Source organism: Ruditapes philippinarum, unplaced genomic scaffold (genome assembly GCF_026571515.1).
Source record: "Ruditapes philippinarum isolate M1 unplaced genomic scaffold, ASM2657151v2 ctg3396_1_1_1_1, whole genome shotgun sequence".
Lineage (NCBI taxonomy): Eukaryota > Metazoa > Mollusca > Bivalvia > Venerida > Veneridae > Ruditapes > Ruditapes philippinarum.
In genome coordinates, this window is record NW_026865651.1 from 1 (window position 1) to 7,224 (window position 7,224).

General features: G+C 31.9%; 1 long non-coding RNA gene across 1 annotated transcript; it reads right to left on the minus strand.

The window, feature by feature from the left end:
• Window positions 1-2,754: 2,754 nt before the first annotated feature.
• Window positions 2,755-5,357, minus strand: LOC132729903 (uncharacterized). The gene is made up of 2 exons (XR_009625689.1): window positions 4,961-5,357; window positions 2,755-3,124 (listed from the first exon to the last, which is right to left on the minus strand). It is a non-coding gene; the product is annotated as an uncharacterized LOC132729903 (long non-coding RNA).
• Between the last annotated feature and the right edge of the window lie 1,867 nt (window positions 5,358-7,224).

A 7,224-nucleotide genomic window follows, 5' to 3' on the forward strand; every position in this document is an offset into this window, starting at 1 on the left:
GGACATAAATTGGGCCTTTAAGATTAGTACCCATTTTTTTCCCGGCCAATTTTAAATAGTCAAATGGAGCGAACAGTACACCATACTTGTATACATATGTTCAATTAAAAAAAAAGCACTGCAGGCGAGAAAGAGAAAACATTCACATATTAAGTGAGCGTTTAATAGCCGTTAAACTGCATCACTTTATCCTAGGATATTCGTTTTGTTGAAGCAAATATGCATAACAATTGCTATAATAGCGTTTCTCTCTCTCGCTCTTTGGAATTCGGTTCGCCTGAACCACGTGTTTTCAATTTGTTCCATATAATTACCGTTTATTGAGGGACACGTGAAAGTTGTAATTGCCTACCACAGAACACAAGTGAACCTGATCAAATCAAGGTCGGTGGAGAAAAAAAATCAGCTTTTACATTTGCAGTTTTCTTCGAAGTTTTGCTATTGAAACGAGAGTCACTGGTGATTTAGATGGATTTGTATGGAAGTCAAAAGACTTGTTTTTATTTCACTATCTTTATCACATATCATATCGCAGTCAGTATTATGTTTTAAGCATTTCACATGTTCTTAATCTATTATAAATGATAAAGCATATGTTTGCCTTTTCACAGAAGGGCAATATATTTATTTATGAGGTTTAATGCCCCCTTAACAACTAGGTTTTGATTATGAATATATTGAAAAGAAATGAAAAATATAAACATTTATATTACAAAACATTTGGATGTAAGAAAATATGAATAAATATTACCACAGCATGAATTTTACTTGAAACATCGTGTCTTTAATCAATCAATTAATCAATTAATCAATCAATCAATCAATCAATCATTCAATCAATCATAACCAGTAAAAATGTTCATTCAAACAACTATGTTAATTTTTTTCAACCTTAAGTCTAGTTCAAGGTGAAATCATTTTCATCGCCAGAGTTATATTATAAACTTCAGTTTTTTTTTCAGAATGTATAAAAACGTTATTAAACGTATGACAGTCATTAAAAACATTTCTGTCTCTATGATCCGTATCTTATTTATTATCTTTTTTAAAGCATGGTATATACACATCATAGTCAAGCCTCATTTCGCACATCGTCTCTAAATGATTATACAAACCCAAAAAAATTAATAGAGTGTGTAGTAAAATAACTATAACAAATTGTGTATGTATATTATCATAGATATACATCATTATCTCTGAAGCTAAGGGCAAAACTTTCAAGATGAAAGTAAAAATATAAAAAAATCCGAGCGAAGACGTTAAAAACCTACTGTGATGTTACGTAGAGCGTAATTTATCGTGTCACAGCCCATCCGTGGGCTATTGTGCCCTTAAGCAATGTTAAGCCTCAATTACTGCAATCTGTTACCCAAAAAAGTCCCTGGGTTCATTGAGAAAATGTTCAGTAAAAAAATGGGTTCAGTTTACATTCCAATGTCGTAATCGGGCTTAGATGGGAAAAAGTGACAATCTTCTCGCGATGATAAAATAGATTATAGAGGAAAGATTCGTGTTAGATAATTTAAGAGCTATATAGCATGGGAAAGGGGATGATATGCATTGTCAGATTGTGCAAATAATACCTGTAAGTTACGAGCATTGTACGTATTATGTTATGTTACCAAATAAAGAAGGTCGCTCGAAGACGACAACGAAAAGTATTTTTCGTATTCGTGGTTTGTAATATAGTCTCAGATAATACAAAGCTAAAACGGATCATATGTTGGCAAAGCAGAAGATGCTGGTGCCAAAAAGTCAATGAATTTTATCTTATGCATTGTTATTTGGTTTGTTTTTACTTAGTGTGAATGTGTTTGTGTGTATGCGTGTGGAAGAGGTTTCTTGACAAGGTTAAAGGTTAAAATAGCATATGAATGAAATATCTATGAACTTAGATCGTGTAATTAGATTAAAATTGGGCCTCTTTCTTATTTTGATAAACAAATATGCGGATTACATAATATTTAATTAACAATTTTCTTAAAGATATAATTATGTTAATCTACAACATATAAAATATCACGTGACTTATTTGTAAACTAGAAAAAAACCGTTTAGGCTGCTTGGTTACTTGCTAATGATGTAATGAATTGTTGGTCAACTCTTTATGACAATGTATGTAACTTTATGCAAATGATACATTTATGAATACATACCGTGAAGCCACGCTAGAGACCGCCAGGAGGACAGCTCCGGCAAATATCAGGATGATTGCGAGGGAAAATATTCCCATCACGGTTTTCTCGGGTATGAGCCATCTGTGGAACTGACGGGAAGCTAAGTAAGTTGACGTCTGCTTCATTCTGTGACCTTGACCTTTACTGCATGAATCACAATCTTATATCCAAGGTAACTTCAATTTCGATAATGAAACTGATGAGTTATCCAAAAATAATTAAATATCCAATCGCATTTTGTTACACTCTAAAATCTCACATCGTCTGCGTTTTCAATTTTGTTTTAGCAATCCAGCAGAATAATTTGTAGCCCCCTCGTTTCTAATAAAAAGCTTTGCTTGTAAATCGGAGATAATTTCTCCGCAAATTTGTATAACAGGCAAAACTAATAAAGATATGAATTGCGAACGCGTAATAAATCCAAGAGAAAATCCCTCTTTCCTCAGTGATTGAAATTCCACCTTTCTGTGCTGGTAAATATAACACAAATATCACTCCTCTGTACCTGTGAATAAATAACTCTTCCCCTATCACAAACTCTAGTTTAACAAAATGAACATCGTTCTTATTTCATTCCTTTCTTACATTACAATATTCCATAATCAATAAAGTCATAATCTATGAGAACAAAAATTGCTTATAAATCCCAAAAACGCCAACGGAAATGCACGCTTTTTAGACATTCGTCTTGTTTTGCAGACGATAAAGTTTCTATGTAAAATTATCGCCTGTTACAGATGGAGCGTTTCTTGTTTCCTATACATCAAAGTTCTAAGCACAATATATTCTGAGTGTGAACATGCATCCGCGCGCATTCATGCATTTAGCTTTCATTCGCAGCACCTCGTAAGTTATCGTCTGCCAGTTATTCTCTGATCCAGAAATTTACACTGAAAAAGCTTATTCCATTTTTCTCCTCGTCCTGTACCTCTACGAAAATATTCTGCCTGCAAGAATGATATCAGAGTTTGAATCACAGAGGGGGAAATATCAAATCAGATAACATACTCCGACTAAGGGGAAACATTACGCAATGTTTGCCTATATAAAATTTTCTAAAACTAATTCCAGGCGAACATGGTGTGAAGTACTATCAAATTACATCGGGGGGCTCTATACATGTAATTCTTTTAGCTCTGTTGTAAAGAAAATTTGACCTATTTCAATCACTTTCGAGTGGCCAGGATTCAACTTAATGGTTGGGACTTACCCATCCTATAACAAAGAATCCTGCATTTTTTCTTTGTTTTATTTTGTGTTTTGGTTGTTTTGGTTGTTGTTGTTGTTTCCTTATTTACTGTAATATTTATACGCTTAAAAATCGAAATAGAATACGTATAAAGGTTTCTAACAATTCATAGAAAGGATTATTATAATTATTACTATTATAGTCTAAAATAGTTCATTTCACTGTGACGTGGCTAAAAAAACACCGTGATGACGACAAACAGATGTTATAAAAAAAAATTAATTTAAATTTACTTCAGCATAAATCTTCCTCGTTCGAGTTAAAATACGAAATCTTAATTTACATATTTTTCTCCTATATTCATACGCTCTACTTTCTATGTTGTTTTGTAAACCTTTTTTATATAAAGAGTTCAGAAGAAGAAAAAAATGAAATAAATAAGTGTCAAGTAGAAAATTATGCAAAACTAGATTGACATTAAAATAGGGGAACTTTTTATGATGTATATAGTATCTTTTTACTGACATAATTATTTTTGATAAATAACATTTCACCGAAGAAAATATTTGTATTTTCGTATCATTTATGCACCGATGCACATTTCTGTAACAAAATTGGGTCGTTTAAAATACTTTAAACACTGGTTCATATTTTACTTCATACCTTAAAAACTTCATTTGAATACTAAAATCTGTCACACAATTTTAAACGCACTCAAACTTTTGAATAAAACCGCCTTGATCTTATTTACTTTAAGCGACCAGGGGTTTTGGAATGTAAATAAAGGCATTTAAAGCTTTTTAAATTGATACTACAGTTTTCAATCAGAATTTAATAAGACAGGTTATTTATGTCGCAGCCTTTTAGTGGTGTGAGACCTATCATTAAAGAAGGTGTGAGCAAATTTGATTTTGTAACGATCATAAAATTTATGATAAAGATGAAAACATATAATTATCGAATAATTTCTATGTCATCTTCGTCTCGACCATAAAAAGACGGACCACCTTGTAGCGAAGCATATTTTTGTCTTGAATTAAGCTAGTGAATAAAAAGTGCAAATAATTTCAAATGACAACGTTCCGACACGTGCAGTTAATGAAAATGAATTCTTTCCAAAAAAATGTTAATGTATCCAAACTTTGGACATATATTTGTTTCTTGTCAGTACATATAACATTTATTCATTTTACATTCTCTATCCATTTTTTTTCTCTTCAAAATCTCGTTTAAACCAGATAATGCATATTTGATTTCTTTTCGTTCTTAAACAAACATTTGATATATTTACCTTTAATTGGTATATATAACTTGTCTAAACTATTAGTTGTCGTTTCAATATCATTTGTTTGCTTATTTTTTAGAAAAATTAAGTTGGAAAAAATATGTGGGCTAAAAAGATAATAACGCCCATTTTTACATATTTATGATATGTGAATATATTATTTATACAAAAACATCCTTATTTTTTGCATGCATTGTAATAAGTAGATTTTTGTATGGTTTATGTGAAATGCAAATATATGCCTTAACGTGAGATATGACGTTTTCAACTAATTAAAATAAAAAATCAATAAATTCAAGGTGTACTTACCGATTCACCCCATCTTTTATCATGTTATCTTTACGCGTCAAGTAACTCCTCTCCCTCTCTTGATTTTTTCCGAAATCGAAACTTACTACAAAAAATAGCTCCTTATTTTACTACGCGTTATAGTGTCGCGTAATTTTTATTATCGAAAAGGCCGAAAAATGTCCCCGAAATATTTCTGTAACGTTTATATCACCGGATTGTTTATCTCAACTGGATTTAAATATTTCTACGTTTATAGTAAACGCTCTCTATCGGTAATGTTTATAACAACAATATAGTACAACATTACAAACTTTAAGGTCGATATTGGACAAACACTAGATACTGTCGTAATACCCAATGTACCATATTGTATAGTCGTGCGTATAAACCGCCGTTAAGGTAATATCTCCATTATGAACGAATAGTCGTCGGGATTTCCGCCACTTTCCGTGTATTTACGCTGATTTTGAAGAGAATATATGACCACGAATATTTTAAGTCAAAAATCATTTCGCCGCTTTCCGAATAAATTTAAGATTCGGCAAATTTCGCAACTTTCCGTATATCTGTGACCTTGCAGAATATCTGTAACTGTTACAATACGGAAAATGGCAAAGTTTACCGAATATATACGATTTATTAATAGACGGAATTACCATAATTAAAGCCGTGCGTTAGGTCAAGCGTTAATCCTACATAAAAGAAAAGATCGATCTGATTATTTTTTCTCTCACTTCGTGATTGATGAATTTGATATCTGTCGATCAATAAATAATGACACTGAAGCGTAAAAACCATCCGGGGAAATAAATTCAGGTCGATTATGTAAACAAAATATTCATCTTAATTAATCACTATATACTGTATGGTAAAAACATTTCTCTCAAGTGTTTTTTTTAAGATGAACACTGCTGTGTAACTGATTTGTTCATATCACGCAATTACATTTCAGTCTGTTTGACAAAGGTTCATTTTTAGGCATGACCTCGATAGCTGAAAAGCGTCTTCAATAGCAACTTTTGGTCTTCTGATAGTAGCCGAGGACGGTCCGATTGTAGCGTCTTCGTAGTTCTTGGCGGTGTACAAAGCAGTGTGGGTGTAGATGATTTTAACTATTTAGCAACACATGCTTCAGATTTGTCACTAATTCCTCAGATGGTACGAGAAGAGTTTAAACACCGAACGTCAATGAAAGTCATGTTTTGAAATCATGTTTGCTATTGTAGCATTATCAGGGCTGACATCAAGTTCCAAAATTTGGAAGTCAGAGACTGCAAAATGTCTAACATGGAAAGTCACGTTATGTACAGGTGAAGGAAAAGCATTATATTCTCGAAGTCACAAGCTAAATTCAGGAGTAAATGACTCCCAAACTTTCACTTATGGAAGCCCTGAATATATGTACAGTATATACATTTTTACTTAATAAAATTACCATTCTTTGACTGATTTTAACGAATTGTATTTATTTCTATACATAATCTAGAAGCAAAAAGAAAAACAAAACAAAACAAAAAAGCAAAAAAATTAAAACAACTTTACAGCGACACTGATCGACTACTTTGATAGTTTAGTAAACATTTCGTCCGAACAAGAGAGGATCATAGGATGATAGAATCGATTACACAGCTTTATGCCTTATAATCATAATGAAAATACTATCCCGGTCAGCTATATTTACAATAGGTCAAAGGGGAACACTTAGATAGCCAGTGTTAGAATTCTTCCGTAGCCATGAAGATAACAGCATATTTCTGTTACAAATGGAAAATCTAACAAGAGTTCACTCCTACAATTATTACAATACTCAGAAGTTTTAGATATTACACTTCTCACATTTACTCACACTGTAATGACAAGTAGAGATTTTGATGCTAAAGCATCAACTCGCCGGATAGAAAAATGATTGTATTATCATAAATATAAGAAAATATAAGTTTAATGGTTCAAGTATAAAAATAAGAGGAACAATGAGTTGAGTAATGTTTGCCACTGAGGCTTGTAAGGCAAGTGCTATGCTGGTAATTCTTCTTGTTATTTTACTTTATACATATACTGTTGTACCATACATTGAAATCCGTATAGGTTACTAGTTCAGATTCAGATAATTACCGACAAATAATTACCGATCATCGAATATTTGCAAAGTGACGATGAAAATAAATATGTTTAATTATTACATGAAACAATACAATTTTATTGTAAAAGTGTTGTACATCATTATTATGTGCTATAGAAAAATATATAATTTAGCTGAAATCAATACACGTATTCCAATCGTT